Below are 25,369 nucleotides of genomic sequence, written 5' to 3' on the forward strand. Positions count from 1 at the left end.
TGAATCTTCAGAAAGAGAAATTAGGAAAACTACTCCATTCACAATAGCATCAAAAAAAAATAAAATACTTGGGAATCAATCTCACAAAAGAGGTGAAAGACCTCTACAATGAGAACTACAGAACACTAAAGAAAGAAATTAAAGAAAACTTTAGAAGATGTAAAGATCTCCCTGTTCTTGGATAGGCAGAATTAATATTGTCAAAATGGCCATACTACCAAAAGTGCTATACAGATTCAATACAATTCCAATTAAAATCCCAATGACATACCTTACAGAAATAGAGCAAGCAATTATGAAATTCATCTGGAAGAATAAGAAACCCAGAATAGCTAAAGCAATCCTTAGCAGGAGGGGTGAAACAGGGGGTAATGCAATACCAGATCTTCAACTCTATTACAAAGCAATAGTAACAAAAACGGCATGGTATTGGTACGAAAATAGACAGGTAGATCAATGATACAGAATAGAGGACATGGACACAAACCCAAATAAAAACAATTTTCTCATACTAGACAAAGGGCCCAAAAATATGCAATGGAGAAAAGATAGCCTCTTCAACAAATGGTGCTGGGAAAACTGGAAAACCATATGCAACAGAATGAAACTAAACCCCTATCTCTCACCCTGCACAAAACTCAACTCAAAATGGATCAAGGACCTCAGAATCAGACCAGACCCTGCATCTTATAGAAGAAAAAGTAGGTCCAAACTTTCAACTTGTTGGCTTAGGATCAGATTTCCTTAACAGGACTCCCATAGCCCAAAAAATAAAAGCAAGAATCATCAACTGGGATAGATTCAAACTGAAAAGCTTTCTCTCAGCAAAGGAAACTATCAGTAATGTGAAGAGAGAGCCTACAGAGTGGGAGAGTATCTTTGCCACTCATACTTCAGATAGAGCACTAATTTCCAGAATCTATAAAGAACTCAAAAAACTCTACAGCAAGAATACAAATAATTCAATCAACAAATGGGCTAAGGAAATGGACAGACACTTCATAGAAGAAGATGTACAAGCAATCAACAGATATATGAAAAAATGTTCAACATCTCTAGTAATAAGAGAAATGCAAACCAAAACTACTCTAAGATTTCATCTCACCCCAATTAGAACGGCGATTATCAAGAACACAAGCAACAATAGGTGTTGGCGAGGATGTGGGGAAAAATGTATACTCCTGCATTTCTGGTGGGGTTGCAAATTAGTGCAGCCACTCTGGAAAGCAGTATGGAGATTCCTCAGAAATGTTGGAATGGAACCACCATTTGACCCAGCTATCCCACTCCTTGGCCTATACCCAAAGGACTTAAAATCAGCATACTGCAGAGATACAGCCACATCAATGTTCATAGCTGCTCATTTCACCATAGCCAGATTGTGGAACCAACCTAGATGCCCTTCAGTTGATGAATGGATAAAGAAACTGTGGCATATATATACAATGGAATATTACTCTGCCATGAAGAATGATAAAATTATGGCATTTGCAGGCAAATGGATGAAATTGGAGAATGTCATGCTAAGTAAGATAAGCCAATCTCAAAAAACTAAAGGACGAATGATCTCACTGATAAGCGGAAGAGGACATATAATGGGGGGTAGGAGGGATTAGCATTAGGGTTAGGTTTAGGGTTAGGGTTAGGTATAAGGAGGGTGGTAAGAATGGACGAAGGAAGGACTGTATAGAGGGAAAAGAGAGGTGGGAGGGGTGGGGTGAAAGGGAAAATAAATAATGAATCAAACAACATTGCCCTATGTAAATTTATGATTTTTAATAAAAAAAGAAGCCTATTTGAGTTATTATGTAATTTATATACAGTAATATCTGCATTTTGTATAGTTCTATGTTTAGATAAATGCATAATCATGTAACCACCAACATCAAGATATAGTACAATTTCCCAAGCAACAAAACACTCCCTTATAATATCCCTTTTCACTCAAATCCCCACACACTCTTCCCTAATTCCTGACAATCATTAGATCATTAATTTCTTCTCAATCCCCACAGTAAACTCATTTCCAAAATGTCTTGTAAAAGGAGTTACAAAAGATGTACCCTTTTGAGACTGGCATCTTTTTCTTAGTAATTAACATTGATCCATATTGGAGTGTGTGTAGTTTACTGTATTTTATTGCTGCATAGTATTTCTATACAGTTGAAGTTTATTATTTCATGACTTGAAGGACTTTTGAGTTTTGTCAGGTGTTAAGATCTGATTGTATCCTCACCTCCATTCACACGTTGAAGTTCTAGACCCTCGGAATGTGAGTACACTTGAAGACAGACTTTTTACAATAATGATAATTAAGCTTAAATGAGGCCCTTAAGGCCAGCCTTAATCCAATATGCCTTGTGTCCTTATAAGATAAGACTGGGACACAGATATGCATTGAAACGAAACATGCATGAAAGAGACCTCAGAATCAAACAACTCTGCTAACACTGTGAGCTTTGCTTTCTAGCCTCCTGAACGGGGATAAAATAACATTCCTTTGCTTAAGCCCCCAGACCGTGGTACTTTGTTAAGGTAGTCATAGTAAATTGATACACCAGGTTTATTGACTCTTGATGAAACTTCCATAAATATTTGCAGGCCAGTGATTAAACAACTTTTTAGGTAGCAAGAAAAATCCAAGGAGAGGGCTTATTGGCATCATATGAGTAGAGTATGTTCCACCTTAAAAATAGACTGCCTTAGTATTTTCAATATGACTGTATGATTTCCCATCATTCGCACTACTGATGAGAGTCCAGTTATTCCATGTTCCCATCTGCACTTCATATTGTGATTATTTTTATATAGTGGCATCTTGTTGCAGTTTAATTTGCATTCTCTAATGACTGATAATGTTCAACTTCATGCCGTGTGCTTGTCATCAATCTTTACTGTTTATTAAAATATTTATTTAGTCATCTGCTCATTGGTGTTGGGTTGGTTGCTGCCTTGTTACTGAGTTTTGAGACAGTTATGTATTCATGATACAATTCTTTTATCAGACATGTGAGTTGCAAACATTTCTTCTAGTCTATGGCTTATCTGGTTATTCTCTAAGGAGCATCTTTCACAGAACAAAACATTTTAATTATAATGAAGTCCATTGTATCAGTTTATCTTTTTTATGAATGGATTTGTTTTTGTATCTAAGAATATTTGAAAAACCCTAAAGTTACAAAGGTCTTTCCCCCTTTGTTTCTTTATATGTTTATAGTTCTTTTTAAAGTATTTTAAAGTGATATGTAAATTATAAGCTGAGATTCATTTCTTGGCATATGTATGTCCAATAGTTTTAGTACCATTTGTCAAAAAGAGTATCTTTGTTCGCTGAATTACCAATACCCCTTTCTCAAAGGAGTTTTCGAGGAATTATTTATGTATTTTGAATATTATCCCATTCTCAGGTGATTTGCAAGTAACCTCTCTAATTTCATTGGTTGAATCTTTATGCTGTTCATCTTTTGCTTTGCTGTTGGAAGCTTTCAGTTTGATGAAGTTTCCCTTTGTCTAAAAAAAAGAAAAAAATGTTAACCAGAGCTGGGGATGCAGCTCAGTGGTAGAGCACTTGCCTAGCATATGCAGGGCCCTAGGCTTCATCCCCAACATTGCAGACACAAACAACAACAAAAAAAATTAGTGCACCAAACTATTTGTGTGGTTCTATTTGTGAACTTTCTATTCTGTTCCACTGATATTTCTACCTGTCTTTTTTTTTCCAGTACCACACCTCTATGTATTAACTTAAAATCACAAATTATGTATGATTCTTTAAAAAATATCTTTGAATACTTTAAGTTTTCCTCCTTTTCCTACGTATTTTGAAATAAATTTATTGAAAATTACTAAAATACAACCCTGCTGGGATTTTTTATTGATATTTAATTGAATCTGTAGGTTTATCTGGAAAGAACTGAAATCTCAAGAACATTGTCTTTTCTAATCCGTGAAAACCATATCGCTCTGTTTATTAAGTTCTTTGATTTCTTTTCAGCAATTTTTAGCTGTTAAAATACTATTTCGTCACACATTTTGGTAAATTTTTTACATAAGCACTTTATATCATTCTAGTGGTACATTGTTTTTTGATTTTTATTTCCAAATGTTCCTAGTTAATATGCAGAAGTATGATTTTGTGTATTGACTTTGCATACTGCACTCTCACTAAACTCAGTACACAGAGGAGCTTTTAAATAGATTATTTAGGATAATTTCATGTAGACTATTATATAGTCAGAAAATAAAAAGTTTTGTTTATTCCTTTGAGTTGTAGAAATCATTGATTTCTCTATCCATATTATTGATCTAACTGGGACTTTCATATGAATTTGAACATAAGTGGAAAGAGTAGACTTCTTAGCCTTGTGCCCTGTCTTAGAGAGAATCAACCAGAATCAACATTCACCATTAAGTATAATTTAGTGGTAGTTTTTGTTGTTAACTTTTTGTTCTTATCCTTTACCAGGTTAATCAAGTCTCTTCTATTCTCACTTTGCAGAGCGTTTTAAGTAGACTGATGTTGAACATTGTTAAGAGCTTTGATGCTTTACTGAAATGATGACATGATTTTTTCCTTCTTTGTCTGTTAATATGTGAGTTATACTCATTGAACTTTAAATGTTTAACCAGCTTTGCATTTCTGATATGTCTTTGTGAAGTAGTCGTTTTATTTTTTTAATATTGCCTGATTTTATTTCTTAATACATTTTGAAAATTTTTACATATGTTCTTGAGGGATATTGGTTTGTGTTTATCTTTTCTTCTAATTTCTGGGTCTCAGGGTTTCTGTGCCTGTCCATTGTTGACACTATACTAGTGATTTCACCTTCAGAGTGCAGCTGAAAAACTTGAGTGGGCTTTTCAGGCAAAACTGGGTGGGAAAAAGAGAAAGACACAAGATTATTCCTCTACCTGTGTTCCACTTCACAGAGGCCACAGTTTCTAGTTCTCTAGGTAAAAAGGGTTTCAGAAATTTGTCTACCCTGAATTCAAAGCTGGGAGAGTCAAAGAGGAAGAGCCATTAAACACATCCTTGTTACAGGTCATTTTATATTTAGGTCTAACCTTCAATCTATCAGCTATTTTCACTTTTAAGAGTATTCATTAGCTTTTTTTTAAGTCCAGACTTTAATTTCAGCCAGTAGGAGACTGAGGTGAGCATACTTCCTCATCTTGCTAGTGCCAGGAGTCTATACTTCAGTATTTTTAAAGCATCCTTAGATTATTCACAAATTGGACTAGTACCCATCTCTCTCATTATGCTCTCTTATGATGGGAGACAAGATTTTAAACACTTTATAATCCACTGTATAATTTAAAGTAGGTTGAGACCAAAACCCTTCTATTTGCCTGTATATATCCAAAATAGCGAAAGTAGTCTCATGTTGCCATGAATTAATTCTCCCACAATGTTACAAGGAAAAGAAAAGATCCTTCTTTGGATTTCAATTTCAGATAAGTATTCTTGTACTTTCATTTTATTTCATTCATTAAATAAGTTCTCCAATCAGTATATTGTCCAGGATTGACCTGTACGTTCATCCAAGCATAAGAGCTCTCAATACAAAGAATGAAGACAAGGGAAACACAGTGTGTATTTGAATGAGACAGGTTAATAGTAGATGCCAATGGGAGTTGTAAATCTGCATATCAGGGAGAGTTTGCAGATAACATAGATCATAGGAAAGTTGATCACTCAGACAATAAATGCAGGTGTTGAAAGTAGCATTAATAAACTACTTCAATTTCTCATAAAAAGAAGTTGCAGCAACTCACTTTTCTACCCACTAGTTTATAGGCTATAACCCCTCTAAAGTAACAAGCAGTACATGCTTCATAAAAGTTACACTCTATGACAAATCCACTGTCTCTCCTCTTTTGCTGCAGTGTCTTCCTTTTTAATGAGTATTCATGAATGAAGGGCCCTCATGTCACTTTTCTGTATAAAGATATGAGTTTTAATGTTGATCTAATTCTATTTTAAATGCTATATCATATTCTCCCTCACAAGTAAATAACCAGGTTTATACTTGTGTTTGTAGAGATATAATTATAATATTATTAAAATTAAGTTGTAAATTACTTTACTGAACAGGAAAATTTTATAATTGAAAAATGAAGATTTGAAATTATATCTAGTTGATCTATGAACTTTTCCTTTATCGTTTCCTGCTTTGGATTTATACTAACAGTGCCTTTGGCTTACCCCAGATTGTAAAAACTTGTATTTGAATGAATTTTTAACATTTCACTTTTCAATCTATGTAGAAATTATCAGGTAAAATTGACTATGTCCTACCCACAAGCAAAACTCCCCACCCCTCACTTCTGGGCATCAAATCCAGGGTCTTATGCATACTAGGAAATATTTCAGCACTGAGCTTCAACCCAAGCCCAAACTTTTTAATCACAAAAATAATCTTTTTCTGAAAAGACTGACTAGCTGCTTTGTTGAATGTGCTTCCTGATCTCTTTTTATGTAAGGGAGGATAGATATGCCCCAACCCCTCTGTTTAAAATGCATACAAATATAATTCCATGTAAAACTAGGGCTTCTTTCTCAAAATATAGACCATAATAGTTTTCACTGTAATTGAAAACTTTTCTGTGATGACTTCAATTCTACTCTAAAAGATTTATTTTTTCTATTTTGTTGCTGTGGCTTTGAGGATCCCTCTCACATTTTCCTTGGGAGTGGGGGGGTTGCTCCTAAGCCAGTGGGCTTCATCACATGGTGAGCAAACATGTTGGTGGGGGCCCAGGTGAGAACATTTCTTTGAACCTACATCTTCCTCATTGTCATTTATGGTGATGTTATAGTTTCTTCTGCTCTTTGAGAAATCACAAAAATGGTTACTAAGTTCACCTGTCAAGCTCAGGACTCATTTAGCTGTTTTACCATGCCTGTCCTAGACAAAGCCATTCCCAGGAGTATTTCTGTGACTTTACCCTGGGTACAGGGGATGCAGCTGAGGGGCGGGATGAGGAGAAGCACAAGGAAAGCTGACCTACATAGCTGTTTCCATAGGTAACAGCTTCAATCTTAATTTCTGTCCTTCTTCACAGTTCTAATCATCCATCAGGATTTTATGCTTGAAATTTGCCTCAATTCTGGCAGCATATGTACTGGTCCCTTCCCCCCGGCTGAGCCATCATGACAAACCTATCCACCCACCAAATTCCAGAAAGAGATTGCATCATCTTGCTTGCCTGGCCTCCCTTCCATTCATAAGCTATTCATGGCTACTTTTCAGTGGGATGATGGCCAAATGTAAAGTACATCTTTTCCAAACGGATTGCTGAAATGTGACGAAAGTGCCCAACCTATTTGCTCATAAAATTATAACGTAGGGAAAAGTTTAAAACTGGAGTGAAGGCAAGGATATTTTCACCCAGTTACCTTGATTAGTAATCAAATCAAGGCCAGAGAAGAGGTAAACTTTGCTTTCGTCTTTGTTAAAAGTGTACAGTAAATCATATACCTGGAGGCTCTGACATTACCCCAATGCCAACAGCAATATGCCTACACGATCTTCAAAAGTGTAGCTATTAAAATAGTCTCACAAGTGCAGATTAAGCACTAATTACTCACTCTCACATAGTGGCTTTAAAAGAACATTGTTTTTGAGGATACAAAGCTTAGGCATTTTGAGGGGCCCTTTGTCCTTAGGGTGGCAGCATACCTTGGGCTCACAGTGAGATTTTCTGTGTTTTAATGATAGCACTGTTTCTTGATCTGTTGGCCTTTTTGCTTTGAGCAGCCTCTGACTTCTTGGCCTTTTAGAGGCCCAGGAGCACAAAATGTCTGAAGAGATGCTGCCTTCAGCAGCTCTTCTCAGCAGCCGAGGTGTGAAAACAGAGATCCAAGTCTGCCTCTGCTCCCTGCAGCCTGCTGGCACTTAATTAGGTGCTTATCCTAACACCTTAGAAAATACCTTCTGTGTACAGCTTAATTCCTAAACCATCATATTTGCTTTTTCTCATACTTTCTCCAACTTCTCAAAACTTCTCCATAAATAAGGTCACGTAGTTAGTTTTCTCATTGTGAACTCACCTTCCATTCAGAAGAGAAAATAGCATCCCTTGCTTCTGGTTTGATTTGGTACCTTTCATATTATCAACAGACTATGCTCCTGGTCTTCTCTTAATAAAAAGTTAGATTAAATTTTTTATAATTTTAGTCATTTAATTTTATTCCTTTAGAGATAACTTTATATCCCCACCTCTCTTTAGAATGGTTAAAGTATATTGGCAACAAGAAAAATAGTTTTTTAAAAATGTTTTAAAGTACATACAATTCTTTCCTTATTCTTTTATACTGAAAATGCAAAGTATTTAGAAACTATATGTTCTTAAGGGACACTATATGTGACAAACCAACAGACCACATACTGAATGGAGAAAAGCTAAACACATTTCCTCTAGGATCTGGAGCACTCAAGGATGTTCACACTCACCACTGTTAGTCCACATAGTACGAGAGGCCAGAGCAGTTAGTCAAGAGGAAGAAATAGAAAGCCATTCAAATAAAAAGGGAAGAAGTTTAACTATCCCTATTTATAGGTAAAATGATCTTACATATAGAAAAACTTAAAGACTCCACCAAAAGAGTAAGTTGATAAATTCAGTAAAGTTGCAAAATAAAAAAATCAGCATATAAAAATCAGTATTATTTTTATACACCAAAAATAAACTTGCTGAGAAATCATGAAATCATTCCCATGCACAATAGCTGCAAAACTAGTGAATAACTAAAACCTAAAAAAAAAAAAAAAAACAAACAAACTAGGAGTAAATTTAATCAAGGAAGTAAAGGCCTCTAAAGTGAAAATTACAAAATATTGATGAAAGAAATTTAAGAGGACACACACATGAACAACATACGAATAGAAAGACCTCTAACATTCATGGATTGAAAGAATTAATACTGTCAAAACTTAGCCATCAGAGAAATCCTGTCATAACCCTAAAGTATCAAAAAAGTGGCTATTATTAAAAAATTAATTTAATAATTATTAAAAAATTATTAAAAATGTTGCTGAAGGTGTGGGTACAAATTCATATAGCCTTTAGGGAGAGCAGTATAGAGATTCCTCAAGAAAACTAAAAATGGATCTAGCTATTCCATTTCCGGATATATATTTAAATGAAATCACTTAAATGAAATGAAATCAGCATGTTATGGTTTGGATATGAAGTGTCTCCAAAATTAATGGATTAAAAAATGTGTCATATAGATACAAGGGAGCTTTAGTCAACCATAAAGAATGAAATTGCATCAATTGCAGGAAAAAAGATGGACTTGAGAACATTCTGTTAAACAAAATAAGCCAATCTTAGAAAATTAAGGGTCGTATGTTTTTTTGTTTTATTTATTTTTTTCTCATGAGGAAGGAAGGGAGAAAAAGGGAAAAAAAAGGTATGAGGGATAGGTACCTCAAGAAAATCAAAGGGAGACCTGTAGAATAGCAGAAAGAGATGGAGGCGGGAAGAAGGGGCAAAAGAGAAAATACTGGGAAATAATAAGAACCAAATTATATTGTTATATATTGTGTGTGTACAAATACATAACAATGAATCCAACCATTATGTATAATTATAATGCATCAATTAAAAATATAGGGGAAAAAAGGAGATAATCTCCACCAAAGACTCATGTGCGGAGGGCTTGGTCCCCCAGTGCTGCCATATTCAGAGGTGGGGCTCTTGGGAAGTGAGTGGGTCTGGAGGGCTCTGATTTCATCTGCGAATTAATCTACTGATGGATTAAAAATTCAGTGACATTAGTGGAAGGTGGTAGAAACGGCAGGAGGGAGTCCTGATTGGAGGAAACAGGTTACATGGGGTGTGCCTTGAAAGGGTCTCTCTTGTCCCTGGCCCTTTCTTGCCCTCCTTTTGCTTCCTGGTGCCATGAGTTGAGCACCTTCTTCTGATACACCCTTCCACTAAGATGTTTCTGCCTTTGACCTGGCTGGCTGTGCACTGAAGCTCTGAAACTGTGAGCCAAACTGAAGCTTCCTTTAAGTTGTTCATGTCAGATATTTTGGTCCCTTCAATGAAGATCTAATTAATACACAGCACTAGCAAAGGGATACCTGCATTTTCATGTTTACTGCAGTATTATTCACAATAATCAAGGCATGAAATCAACCTAGGTGCTCATTAGTGGATGAATAGATAAAGAAAATGTGAACTATGTGCCCAATGGAATATTAGTTAGTCATAAAGGAAAATAAAATTTATGTCATTTTTCAGCAAAATGAATAGAACCAGAAAATATTATGCTAAGTGAAACAAACCAGATGTGGAAAGACCAACACCATGTGTTCTCTCTCATATGTAGAAGCTAAAAAAAATAGTCTGAATGTAGAATTATTAGTAGAGATTGAGAAGGATGAGGTGAGAGGGTATTGAGGAAAGTTAGAGAATAGGAAGCACAATGCAGATAAAAAGATTAAGTTTCAGTGCTCTTTAACATGGTAGAGTGACTGTAGTTCACAAAAAGCTGCCATATAGCTTATGAAGAACCAAAAGGGAGAATCTAAAAGTTTCCAAATGTGGAGAAATGATAAGGACACGGAAATGATTTGATCAGTTGGTGCACTCTCTCTCTCTCTCTCTCTCTCTCTCTCTCTCTCGCTATATATATATATATATATATGTTAAAATATTACACAAACCCCATAAGTTGTGCAATTATTGCATGTTAATCAAAAATTAAACAATAAATATAAGACCAAGTCATAACAAAAATGAAGCAATTAAATATGTTCTGCTCAGGTTGTTCATGCAAAAAGGAATTATTTATCCTTCAAAACTGGTCTCATTTTGATCACACATTGAGATAATTTATGAGGCAAAAATACTCTATTTCAAATTATAGCAATCACTCATTTATAAATAACTGATAAGCAAAATGGATAGTCATCATAATAGAAATTATTTAACACCTACAAATAGTTCCAAAATACATGCATGTACAAATACGTCAATATGGTGATATTTTCTTAATTCAAAATTTGCAGTGTGGAATATATTTCCAAGATTGTTGTGTTTTATAACATCCATAACAGGAGCACTTCCTATATCTAGTTTACTAAGATTCTGGAGGCTGATTTTAAAATATGAAAATAAAAAAGAAGACAGGGAGTTGAACTTTCTTCTCATATTTATTACAAGTCTTATCGGGAGCCAGGATCTCATTTATGTCACCATGGATTTATTGTACAAGTTTGGACTTGCAAAAATGTGCCAGAATTTGAATGCTTGATGCATTTTTTTTGGAAAGCAACTACAATCTGTAATACACTGACCTTTTAGTGTTCATTTTGATTGGTGAATGGTTATACCTTTACCGCTCAGTCAGACTGTAAACAAGAGGACAAAACTGAATATATAAAGGTCATGAAGGTTTAGTGACAAAATTTATGAAACCTTATACATTTCTTATAAATAAAAGAAGATTAAAATTTATACATTTGCTTTTAAATATGTATGTAAAAGTAGTAATCCTTAAAAATTAATTCAAAGCTTTCATGATTAGATGATAAAATTGCAACTTGCCTCTTGCTAGCTCTTTCTCTCTTGCTGTCATTTGCTATGGTCCTCTTTCCAGCGTGCAGGAATAAAGAGAGGCCCTGCTGTGGTTTGTATATGGTTTGAGTGCTCTCCAAGTCTTCATGTGTTCAATTAAATCCCCAGTGTGAGATAGTAAGAGGTTGGAAACTGAATCTGACTAAGGCACTTAGAGGTGAGGCCTTTGGCCTTTGACTGGGATTAGATTAGGTCATTAGGGTGGAGCCCCCATGACTGAGTATTTTTGGTTTTATAATAAGAGGAAGAAAGACCAGAAGAGACATATGTGGGTACTCCCTCTTTCTTGCTATGTGTTGTCCTGTGCTGCTCCAGACCCTGCCAACAAGAAGGTTAGTATCAGACACAGCCCCTTGACCATGAACTCCATAGCTGTGAACAAAAATAAGCCTCTTTTCTTTATAAAGTTACCTAGTTTGTGGTGTTCAGTTATAAGCAACATAAAATGATTAATATAGCTGCCATGTTTGGGCATGATTTAAAAGGATTCTCATATGGTAAGGAACCAAGGAACCTCATTCCAACAACCCATGAGAAACAGTCCTGCCAACAACCATGTAATAAACTTAAAAATAAAACCTTTCTGGTTGAGCCTTGCAATGGTCGCAGCCTTAGAAAAGAACTGGGGTCAGAGGACATAGCTAAATAATCCCTGGATTCTCAGCCAGCACAAACAGTCAGATAATAAATGTATGTTATTTTAAAGTGGTAAATCAGGGTAGTATGTTGCACAATAAAATAGATGACCAATGAAGATGGTTTAGACACAAAATAAATGAGAGAAATTAATTATAAGACTTTTATTTGTCCATCAAAAAGATATGAAAGATCTGAATTAGGGTGATATCAGTGAATGGCATGAAAGATGAGTGTGAGACTTTACAGGACTTACCAATAACAGTGGGAACCGCACAGAGAGAGGGGAAGTGGAAAGAGAAGAGAAAAAAGAGATGACTTCAGCATATTGAGTTCAAGTCAATTGTAAAATCGTTAGCAGAATTTTATTATTCAAGCATTAATTTGACCATTGCTTTCCAAGCATCTGTGATGTAATACTTATTGAACACTCCAAAATAGCCATGTATTCAAGATGATGTAGTGCAAAGAAGCATAATGTGACTGTTTAGAGAATGGAGAAGTTCATCCAATCACTGAGGTTGAAGAAATGTGTGAGTTAAACTTTGGGTAATAAAGTTGTCAGCTTGAGAAACAGAGCAAAAATTTTCAGAAATATACAAAGAGAAGTGGATGGTTTAGTTTCACTAGACTGCAAGTATATGAAAAAGACTAATGGAAATATAGGCCTTTCAGTTGTCAGCCAAATGTGAGCATCTCAGTCTAAAGGACAATCACAGGACAGTTAAATTGATGTCTTGCACTTAAGACAAATTAGTAATGTTAGATAAAGGAATAAATGAAATTATTATTTTAAGTAAGAAAGGGACATGAGAAAAAGCTGCAGTCTGGAGGATTTATCTAGATCCAGGCCCACCAAACTATTGCTCATGGGCCAAATCCAGTCTGCAGCTTATTCATGTTTAAATAAAGTTTTGCAGGAACACAGTCATGCTCATGCATTAGGTATTATCTATGGCTTCAAAGGAGATAGTGTGACCTGCGAAGCCAAAAATATTTACTGTCTATCCCTTTTCAGAAGAAGTTTGTAAAACATATTTAGTTCTCAAAATAGATGTGAATCAAGAGAAATAGGGGAAAAAATCATGCCAGGGATATTATAGCCTTAAACCAGCGGGGTATGATAATAGAAATGGAAAGGAGAGGTTTGTGGGTGCGTGTATGTTACACGTGTGCACACGTCAGCAGGTGAGTGTGCTCTGATGAACAATGTAGAAGAGGAGCCCGTGGTGACGTATACCTAGATGGTCCTGAATTGACAGTCGCCTCTATAATTAGTGCAGTTTTGGAGGAACAAGTCTTTCCACACACCCTTAAGTAAGATGGCTTCATCAGCTGGTCATGATTTTTTTTGTAATGCTTGGGTGAATCAACAACCTAGAAGGAATAATGACATTGATTGAAATAATTATAATTGAAGGAAGGGGAAATTGCAGGTTTCTAGGAAAACCTGAGTGACTCGCTACCTATTGATAAGGCACCGAACCCACAAAAGAGAAAGGCAAGGCTAAGGAGGTGAGTGGCATCAAAGTCAGTTTGCACCTAAATAAATATTAGTTTTCATGCTGCCTTTGTTATCTATCAAAGGATTCTACTAGCCAATGTTTAAAATTAAAACGCTAGCTTCTATAGTATGAAAGGAAGTAATATGGAGTAAAATATACAATGAATTTTTATAAAAATCACCAGATTCTTCTTCTTGTTTAAATTCTCTACTAATAGAACTAAACAGATTTCTCCTAAGTAGGTTTCAGGAACCAGAATCATACATAAATGTGCTCAGTGTTCAACAGAGTAAAGACTAATATTCTCAAATGATCAGGGCACAATTATGCATTCACACATGAGACTTGGGTTTGGAAAAACAGATACCTCTCAGTAGGATAAACTGTCTAAGAGCACATACCCGGGACAGGGACAGGATAAAATACTAGATAAACACTGATTTAAAAACAACACCACCACTAGGATGGACATTTAAAATGGAAATGTGTAAAGTTGTTATTAAATCACAAATGGTTTCCCATGCCTAAAAGTTTCAGAAGAGTAAGGTATTTATATGAAGTCTTCTTTTTTTTTTTTTTTTGGTAAAAGGGATTTGAACCCAGGGGCCCTTTAACAACCAAGCACATCCTCAGCCCTTTTTATATTGTATATTAAATTATTATAAGTTATTTTAAGTTGCTTAGAGTCTCACTAAGTCGCTGAGGCTGGCTTTGAATTCACAATCCTCCTGCCTCAGCCTCCCAAGTCACTGGATCATAGGAGTGTGCCTTTGTGACCAGCCTATTTTTATATTTTTAAAGAAAAATAAACACATTATATCTAACACTGCAAATCATTTTCTTTGGTAATATCCACCAGACCAGGAAATTATTGGGCTAATTTGAGTCTCCCATAAAATTTCCCTCTGTGATAAAAAACAGAATGCGAGGTTCTGAGTTCTTCTTTCACCCATGCTCCCTCTAATGACATCTTTACTGTTCCTGAAATCAATCTTTCTCTCCTCTAATATGTACTTTCTTTTAAAACCTACCTATCATTGAGTTGCTCCACTTTCCCTCCTGTTTCCTCTTTCCTCTCAGAGTTTGATAAAAGGTGCTGATATATCTCTCTGTCTTTCACTCCAATATGATTCTTAGGGTTTCTTTGGTGTTTTTTCCTCCATTATCCAAAGCCCTGCAATCCAAAGTAAAATACTCTCTCAGCACCACTTACAGAACCACTTACTGTGGTTCATAGTAGTGTTCCTGATAGTCTCACCAGTGACACCTATGTTATTACACATTTCTCTTCAAGGAGCCTCTAAAGGTTACATATCCCATACTTGATTTGTCTTAGGTCAAATGACCTAAAACAAGATGCACAGTCACATTCTAAGCTGCTACTTCAGTATACGTTGGTTAAAATCTGTTGCCTCTCCTTTTCCTAGGGGAGAGTTCCTCCTTGCAGAGAGTTGTGGGAGTTGTTAATGGATGCCCCGGGCCACTCTCTTCTTGCCTGGACCCAGGTGGCTTCCATGCTGCCCTTGGAATCACTCCCCCTTTTTGCCCACCTTTTGTCCCTGGTCACATAGGCAAGATAAGGGAAGAAGGAGGACATGAGACAAAGAAATCTAAAACCTATAAATGGGTCAGGACACCCCCACTTCTTTGGACACCCAGCTTTGGGGCCTTGTTCTTTGGAGAAGTTTCTGTTCTATCCTTTAAATAAAACCTGCTTTCTACGCTTGCCTCAGCGTTTCTTGGTTGTTTCAATCATCGCACTGGGGAAACGGGACTTGGTCCTGATTCTCATCTCTGGTATCACTGCAATAAATTCATACATACATACACACAATGAAATCTTTCAGGATATCACAGTGACTGAGATGAAATCATTGCAAGGAACAAAGTCTGCTTTAAATGCACGGCCAATCCTCTCGCCTCACCTTAGCCATTGCCAAGATTTTGAAGCTGCTTGGAGTGAGATGCTAAAGGGCAAAGCTCAATATCCCTGAAATTAGAATTTAATATCCAATAGAATTTCAAGACTAAGAAGAAATACATCTAACCAGTTCTCAATCAGAAAGCTCAGGGGACGCATACTTGGGAAATAAGGATGCGCCAAAAGTGGCAGAGTCTTGCCAAAACTATAGACCGATCCTGAATTTTCTGATATTTAAATGTTTTTGTATGGCTTTCTACTAATCCTACCTGCATAATCACAGGAAGGTGGAAGCACTTTCTGTGGAATCTAATGTTATTTGAAAATTTCATTAATATTTTATACCCAATGTTCAGCATGAAGCAAGCAAACAAAAACTCTAGGCATGTGAAGTAGAAAAAAGGTTTCTATTAATTAACAGCACAACACTATAGAGACGGTAAGCCCAGATTCTCAGATAATGTAGTTCTGAATTCAACTGACAAAAATCGGGACTAATTATTGCTAACATGATAATAAAATAAAAGTAGACAACCCCAATGAAATAATAGTTATTCTAGCAAAGGAATTTCTACTAAAATATCATGTGGACCACCTAAAACTGAGAAGCACAAGAATTGAATAATTACTGCAAAATAAAGTCAACCTGAAGAGAGATCTATAGTAATCATCTAATCTCCAGAAATAATCTCAATTGACACGACTGGATGAAGCAAAACACAGCATAAAAGACATGCAGTCAAAACATAACGTACCTGTAGTTGGAGATCAAGAACAATGGGTAAGAGAGATGGGGAAGAAGCAATATTTGAAGACCAGTTGGTCAAGCACTTTGTAAACTGATAAAAGGGTATCAATTCACTTTCAAGAAACTTAACAAAGCCTAAGCAGCATTATACAAAGAAAACCATCACAAATCAAACTGGTGAACCAAAATAAAATGAAAGTAAAACAAGCAAAAGAGAAGCACTATTTTAACACAGACTATAGAAACAAAAGAAAATGAAATGACATTTGAACATGCTGAGGAAAAAATTATACCAATATAAAAATCTATAGTCAGTGAAAATATACATAAAATTGAAGCATAGTAAAATATTTGAGACAAACAGTTCTTCAGTAAATGTTTGACAAGAAGATTGGAACTATAAAAAATACTAGTGAAAGTTCTACTGGCTAAGGAGAAATAATCCTAGATAGGAGCATGAAATTGCAGGAAGCAATGGATTTCACTGGCAAAATAGCCTTTAAATATTGCAACAGTTTTAGCAGTCTGAATGAGCTCTGCATCTATTATAGAAACTATGTCTATATTTGTTGGGGTCTTTAGCCCCCTTGCTCTTCTCGACCAGTGACAAGGGAAGGGAGCCCTCCCCAACAAGGCCAGACCAGGAAAGGTAGGGGCAAATGACGGCCAGCACCCAGCCCTCCTGGCGGTGGGAGGGAGACCAGTCACAGCAGGAACTCCTGGATTGAGGAAGTCACACAGCTTTTATGTAGGGTGGGGGGCTAGGTGGGAACCAATCAGATTAAAGGTCAGCAAGGCACCGGGGTTCACGCAGGTGAGAGTCCCATAGGACTATATGGCAAGCCAGAGCTGATCACGTTTGTGGAACTGTTAACCAATCCCTGACGGTGGTCCCATTTATCATTAACTTTTGAAACCGCCTTTGAGGCCTTGATCTTGCTCACCCACCAGGGAGTAAGAAGTCAGCCTGGGTTAGTTAACGTGTCATTAGTCCCAATATATATTTAGCACATTTCTCACAAAAAAACAATTACAGGCACAGGTGAATTATCTGGTGAATTCTTTCAAAAATTTAAGAAATAGGTCATCCGCCTTCAAAGTGCTTCCTGGAGCGCTGCCGAGGTCACGAGTCATGTGATAGCGCTTTGCAGAGGAACCTGTCATTGGAACCTTCTCTGTACAGCGGTGGAACTAATCCGGCAGCCCATAAACCCAGGCGTGGAGATTGATCCTGCGGGAGAAAGGGGTTCGTCATGGCGGATGACCTGAAGCGATTCCTGTATAAGAAGTTACCGAGTGTTGAAGGACTCCATGCTATTGTTGTGTCAGATAGAGATGGAGTACCTGTTATTAAAGTGGCCAATGATAATGCTCCAGAACATGCTTTGAGACCTGGTTTCTTATCTACTTTTGCCCTTGCCACTGATCAAGGGAGCAAACTTGGACTTTCAAAAAATAAAAGCATTATATGTTACTATAACACCTACCAGATCTTATTTCCTTTGTAGGTGGTTCAGTTCAATCGTTTACCTTTGGTGGTGAGTTTCATAGCCAGCAGCAGTGCCAATACAGGACTAATTGTCAGCCTAGAAAAGGAACTCGCTCCATTATTTGAAGAATTGATAAAAGTTGTGGAAGTTTCTTAATGTGACAGTGGCTTCTGATGAGTATCTTGTCTTCATTGTAACAACACAATATCAATCCAGCAATCTTTAGAACACAATAATACTTTTATCTATGTACTCAAAAAGGCCCCTTTTTCCCCACCTTATACTAAAGAAAGAGGCTATAATGTATAGACAGATCAATTGTTATATTTACTTGCATAAGGTCTTTTCTTATTTAGTGAGATCTTGGGATACCACAGAAATGGTTCAGTCTATCACAGCTCCCATGGAGTTAGTCCAGTCACCAGATATAAATGAGATTCTGTTCAGTGGATCAGAATCAAAATGGTACATTGATCCACTTGAGCCATTATGTGCTCCCTATTGTACAATACTCCCAGGCCTGCAAGAATGCAGCAGACCCTTTTTATTGTGAATAATAATGACATATTTTTCTTTATATTGTGTTTTATTTCTTTGCATTGAGTGTGAGGAAGACAAAATGGCTTAGTAAAAGTAATAAAATCAGTACAATCACTAAAAAAAAAAAAAAAAAAAAAAAAAAAAAAAAAAAAAAAAAAAATTTAAGAAATAACATAACTACTCTCAAATAGCACTTTTTGGAAATAGATAATGCTAAAAATCATTTACAAGAATCTCATAGCAACATTACTTTTATATCCAGATCCTCAAAACTGTACAATTGTCCACCCACAGGAGAACATAAAATAATTTCTTTCATTAATACAGTAGAATAAAATGTAGCAATTAAGAAGAAAGACCTGCTGTTTAAATAAACATTTTTATAAGGATACTAGTCATGCTGGATTAGGTCCTACCCTAATGACCTCATCTTAACTGTGAAGACCCTATTTCCAGATAAAGTCATATTCTGAAGTATCTGGGATTAGTATTTGAATATATGTTTTTGGGAAAATACAATAAAATCTGAAAGAGCATGTATTTTCAATTTTAAGAACCTCAAACATTACGTGTAGCAGGAAAACAAATAGAATTAAAATGAATGTCAGAGAGGCTTGCAGTAAGCCTTGCAGATATAATACCTATTTCTAAACTGAATGTTAGAATGGCATTAAAAAATATAAGAATTGAAAATTTTAGAGCTATATTATAAATATATTTGGGAAATTTCCGTGTCCTCAATTCTTTTTTTGAATGAAAATTTTAGTTGCAGAAAGATTAAGTCATTTGTTTAAGGTCACACATTTAAGTAGTTAGTGTGAGAATTTGACCTAAAATCCTATTCAAATACCTTCCCACCAGCTCCCAAGCAGCTAAATTCTCAAATATTGCACATTTTCCTCAAATAAATCCAATATTTCTAGCAAAATATTCCCTTCATTTGGCATATCTTTGTCCACAATTTTGTGGTTTAGGTAAAGAGAAGTAGGAGAATTTAATTGTAAAGGTGAAAATCAGAATGACATTTGTGAAGCTGTAATGCCTGTTACCATCTGGCATACACAGGGGTGTCATACTAAATGGGATCAGAACGAGCTCCTTTTGGAAATAAACCTTTAATAGACTGGGAAACTTCAGGGGAATCTTTCTTTTTTAATAGAGCATTTGAGAATGATCTCTGCACAGCTGGCCAATGAAGGGAATCTCGATTGGTTGCCAAAGTCAGATTTTAAATGAATTTGCTATCACTCAGAGTTCTTTCAGAAAGGCGATGGAAATTTTGATGAATTCAGTGAAAATCGTTACTAAGCAGGGAACCCCTACGTGACAATGTAGCATGATTAAAGTCCACCTTCCTCCCTCTTTCTTTTCCTTAGGTCCTCTTTCTTCTTCCTTTTAAAACATTTTTCCTTTTCTGTCTTTTGATGACATCAGCCTCATGGAGATTAAAAGGGCTATGGTTTTAGCACACCCATGTGAATGACATAAATCTTGTAATCCTGTTAGAAAGAAATGCATTCTCGATACACAAAAATAACCAAAAAATCAAAGGAAACAACTTTAATTATGGAAAATGCATATTCCCATATTCTAGGTAGAAAGTACATGCACAATCTCTTTGTCCCTGGCAATAAGTGCAAAGCTAGTGTTGCCAATTCTTTTCCTAAGGATTGGGCCAGGTGAAGCAAAATTGAACAGACAAAGTGAGGGGAAAAAATCATTCATTTAGCTAGGCACAGTGGTGCTCACCTGCAATCCCAGCGTCTCAGAAGGCTAAGGCAGGAGGATGGCAAGTTCAAAGCCAGCCTCAACAATTTAGTGAGGTCCTAAGCAAACTTAAGGAGACCTTCTGTCAAAATAAAATATATTACCAGCTAGAGATGTGGCTTCGAGGTCAAGTACCTCTGGGTTTAATCCCCAATAAAAAAAATTAAAAAAAAAAAAAGAGGAAGAAAACCATTTCCTTGGTACTATTTATAAAGATTAATACTATCTATATTATTTACTGGGAAAGTAAAACATGGTTGGTAATATCGATCCTGCTTCACTTCTGTAAAGTGTGGCTAATAAACACTTGATTTCCTAGATGATGTTGAGCTGTCTAAAAGTCACCTTCAGTCAATCTATACATGCTTCGGAATATATTCACTCACTGTCCTCAGGCTCAGTAGATATTCAGTATGTTCCTTGGTTTTTAAAATTAGCTTAATCAGGACTGTTATTTCAGAAAGATGAGATGGGAGGTCTGGGCAAATGGTTAGGCATTTTCTCAGTAGTAAATTTATATACCCTTTCTTGCTATGATACCCACTGTGAGGAGAGACAGTTGACTGAGACAATCCAGGCCACAAGTAACTGTACATTTGTGAAAAATATGTTAAAATATGTACGTTAAAAACCAACTAATATATTTGTATGTATTGACTTGTTGGATATTTAAGCATTACCTGTGCATATGAAGATCTAGTTAAAGAGATGCAGGCTTTGTGCATGTTAAATAAAAAAGACTCCTTGATAATAAAGCACACTGTGAATAATGTAAACTTAATCTGTATCTGACCAATGCAAAAAATGAAATCGTTTAATATATCATTATTCTTGTTTAAACTGCCCTTTATTTGATCACAGTCCAGCCTGGATCAGCTATAAGTTATTTGTAATGGCTCTGTTCAAGTATATTTGTGTGGGGAATATATGTATATGTGCTTTGTGTTATTTTTGTGGATATAGGTTAATATGCAATAATGATTTGGAGAATTAACATATTAAATTGTAAGTGAAGTAGTGACTTGAAGAAAGTAATATCACTTTCTTTTAATCATGGAAGCATAATTATAATATATCATGTCCTAGATAATATAATGTTTGATCTAAGAAATTAGAATTGCACATCTACTTATTTCATTAAATATGTTACAATTATTTAATTTACTGCTAACCTTCATTTTTCTTCTCTCCTCTTCTGATGCAAACATCTTGCTTACTCACAAGATGTCTTTATTTCTTCCTCCACCCCTGTCATTCATCTTCTGCACCTTTCTGGCCAGCTTAGTGTGGGTGTTGCGACAGAAGACTCCGACATTAACTCTAGAGTTGTCTTGTGAGAAAGGTTGTTTGCTTTTCCACCAATTCATTTCAGATCCTTGGAGTGGTTTCACAGAGCTTTTTCACAAGAGCTGTTGGAGAATTCATAAAATTTGGCATGCATACTCCTCATTTGATCCCACATTGTTTTCTGAGTTCTATTTGAAGTTGTTTTCTATTTATTTCTGCATTTACTTGGCTTTTATTTTCACCCTCCTGGGAAGCTTGAATTTGGAGTAGGACACAAACTCATAATAAACTTAAACAGTTCATTTTGGAATGATGGCTCAGAAAAAGAGGGGGCTGGTTGTTTTGAGTTGGAGGTAAGGATCAGACATGGGGACATGGAGACAGACAGAATTTTCTTATGGGAACAAGATTCAATAACTTTGCAGTATTAGAACCTAGAGAATGATTTCAGCAAGCCTTTTCTAACTTCAGTGTTCTATTTACAAAATCACAAGACTTTTATAAATTGCCAGACTACATTGCATAAGCCAAATGCCAGCAGAGCAGTGACCTTTCAAATTACTGGTGCAACAGAAGCCAAGATCAGAAAGCTCCAACTTCAAGCAAACACTGAAAAGAAACCCTACAGAAATGACTTCTGTGTCCGGTCAACTTAACATAACATGACATATAGTAAAAAGTGTTTGGCTTTTTAGGTAGAATCATCTGTAAAGATTTAACTGTTTTTGAAAATATAAATCTGGAGATCTGTGATATTTGAGTTTATGGATGGTTTTTTTTTTTTTTAAGTTTTAAAGATCAAGAGTGGGAAAGTTTGGTAAAAGAGGTTTGTAAAAGATAATTTAATAAGTTAATGAGGGAGGTGAAAATGGAGTGGAGTTGGATGGGTTGGTTGGAAGCAGAGTAGGAGGATTGGGGAAAGGGAAGTTATGTTGCAAACAAAATAATAAGACAATGTCACATAAAATGATGTTATGTCTCATTTGAAATATCCTATAGAGATAAACTTTAAAATAGACCATGAGGAATTTTGAATCAGTTTTCCAATTTCAAAATGTTATGAGCTTCTGTGGTTTTTCCTATTTCATATACATTACTTTATGGGTTTTACTTGGACTATATGAAAGTGCAAATACCAATCCCTTTATAACAAAATGAGATTCATATATATGTACATTTTTGAATGTGTATATATGTAGAATATTTTTCAGTCTATATTTAAAATGCTCTTTAAAAATGTTTTATTGATGAAGTAAACAGTACTATTGTTTCTAGATCTTCAGTTTTCTGGTTTGCAATTTTTCCATCATTTTAAGTTTTGCCTGAACATAGTCACATCATCAGGATAAAACAGTGAAATTGCAGATTTTGCCATATTTACCTTTGAATAGCTGACTAAGGTGACCTGTATGATGCGTAATGCTTTCTAGACACATATTTATTTCTCATCTATCTGTGGAAATGACTATGAGAAGGGAGAAATATTTTAGAGATTATTATTACGTTTGGTATGTTAAAGCACATTCAACTACTCTCGTGTCTGGTGATTTTTTTTAATGTGATGAGTGTTTCTCTTTCACAGCAAACGTGTGTGTGAGCCATCTATAGCCAGATTTTATCACAAGTGTTTGAAAGACTTTTGCAGCTATGGGATATTGCCAGACAGTTAGTATAAAGCAAATTGAGTCTGTTGAGAAATTAATTCGACAGCTGAAAGTACATTTGCCTTAGAGTCATCAGATATTCTGCCCACCAAACTCATCCTCCAAGATAGCATCCCTAATGAGCTTCCTAAACCAATTAAACATAAGCAGGAAGCATCAGTCTTCAAAACTGACTATTTTCAGCTAATCAGCTGCCTGCAGAAACTGCATGGCATTGAGGAACGGAAGAGCACTCTGACGGGTGGTCATTTTGTTGTTGTTGTCATTGTTTTTGTTTTTCGCTCTGTCTTCAATTTGTTGGTTTCTCAATTTTATGGACGCGTTGCTATGCACAGAACCCTGTCAACGAGCGTGGTGGTTTATAGTGTATAAAGTGCTTTTCCATGCATTATCATTCAGTAGAATAAAATGAGTTTTAATAGGCTTAAGTGATTTGCCTAAGGCACACAATTAATGTGTGGCTGGGACTCAATCATGTTCTTTTCTCTGTTCTAATTGTTCTATAAATATGTATGTATTGATTGACTTTCTACCCTCTATGACAGGCCATAGGCTCAGATTTTAAAATTCCATCATTTTATTTTTTTGTTGGGACAGATTCAAATGACAGAGCCAACACAGAATGGTACTGTAGATAGGGATTTTTATTCCCACATGGGTTTTCTCCTCTGCAATATCAGTTCCTATTGCTTATAATGATAATAATGATCAAGTTAACTATTACTGACCATATACAATGTGCTAACTAACACTTCACATAATATAACCCAAATAATACTCATAAAACTTTCCAAAGAGATATTCTTATTACATTTTATAGATTCAGAATATATAGAGCCAAAGAAATAATGTCAAATTTATTGGGGGTTTTAAATTTTAAAATATTCTTATAGCATGTTTTATGACTACATGGGACATCTATTCATGTATGTAGTTAAAAATGAAGAGATTTGTTATATGGCATAAATGTGGTGGTCATAAATTGACAGATTTTTGTGTATTGCTCATAGAATTTGGTTTCAATATCATTCTAGATTTATTTTATTTTTGTATGTTCTTTTAAGTATACACACGGGGAAATCCTTTTGTTTTACTAAATATTAGTTGGGGCAGCTCCTCCTTGACAGAAAATATGCTTTTTTCTCAAAATTAGTTGATAGTAGGATGTAAAACCGTGCTTGCAGGTGAGGGTGGAAACTAGGGAGCAGAAGGTAGCTACATGCATGTTGCCTTTGAGGGTCTGGACGGGGAGGGGAATGGAGACAGCTGACCCCTTCTGAAGGAATAAGGAAGGCATTCATTGCCTGATGATCCAAATCATGAAGCTAAACTTTCCTTCCTACTCTAGAAGACAGACCTTTTGCATTAATCAACTTTTAACAATATGTCCATATTTATTATGAAACAGTTCTATACACATTTATTTTAAAAGGTAATGGAGACATCCCTGTCCTTTTTGGTGTAACTAGGTGCAAACAAATATATTTGTGGAGTATATCTTGGCATGATTCTTCAATGAGAAATTTTTGTTTAAACAACTTCTTAGAAGTCTCCAGATACTCAGAAATAAGATGTTTAAAATTATTCTTATTACGATTATAAAGAAGCATTATTTTCAATAACACAAAACTAAGCCTTCAGGCTATTTCTTCTTTTATCCTGCTTTTCAAATTATTTCATTCATTTTAGGTTTATCTTGTTGCATATTCCTGAATGCCATGTTTGAAATAAAGTACACACTGAGCAATTTTTAAAACAAAAACACCATGTTCTCTTTTGACATAGAAGTTTAGCTTCCGAAATACCTGTTACACAATATATGCTTTAAAAATGTCACTGAATTAACAAGAGAATCAAACAATCTGGTAGTCAATAAGTATGAATTCAGAGTTATTCCAGAATATCATGGCCATGAATGGCTTCAGTAAAAGTGAAAGTTCTTTAATAAATTAGATAGAGCATTAAAGACAGAGTTAGCTTAATTACTTTTAAACTTTAAATCAATTGGTCAATATATGTATATTTAACATTTACCTTCTAATAAGCACTCTCTTCATAATGCACAGTGGTATAAAGCAAATTGAATCCTGGTCTCATCTCTGAGAAACTTATCATTAATCAAAAAGGGTGACATATGTTCAAGAAAGTTGATTAAGTGCCAACAAACGATGCAGAGTTGCAAAGATCACAGATATACATGTGGAACAGAAAAAAAGTAT

The 25,369-nt window shown here is 35.5% G+C and overlaps 1 protein-coding gene and 1 pseudogene across 4 annotated transcripts in view; both read left to right on the forward strand.

The window, feature by feature from the left end:
• The window catches only part of GPC5 (glypican 5), a 1,401,099-nt gene that overhangs the window by 629,643 nt on the left and 746,087 nt on the right, over window positions 1-25,369 (forward strand). The gene's annotated exons all lie outside the window — the stretch shown is intronic.
• Window positions 17,504-18,549, forward strand: LOC306660605 (ragulator complex protein LAMTOR3-like; annotated as a pseudogene). Its single transcript has one exon. The product of its transcript is annotated as a ragulator complex protein LAMTOR3-like (transcript).

This window comes from Sciurus vulgaris (assembly GCF_902686455.1).
Source record: "Sciurus vulgaris genome assembly, chromosome: 4".
Taxonomy (NCBI): Eukaryota; Metazoa; Chordata; class Mammalia; order Rodentia; family Sciuridae; genus Sciurus; species Sciurus vulgaris.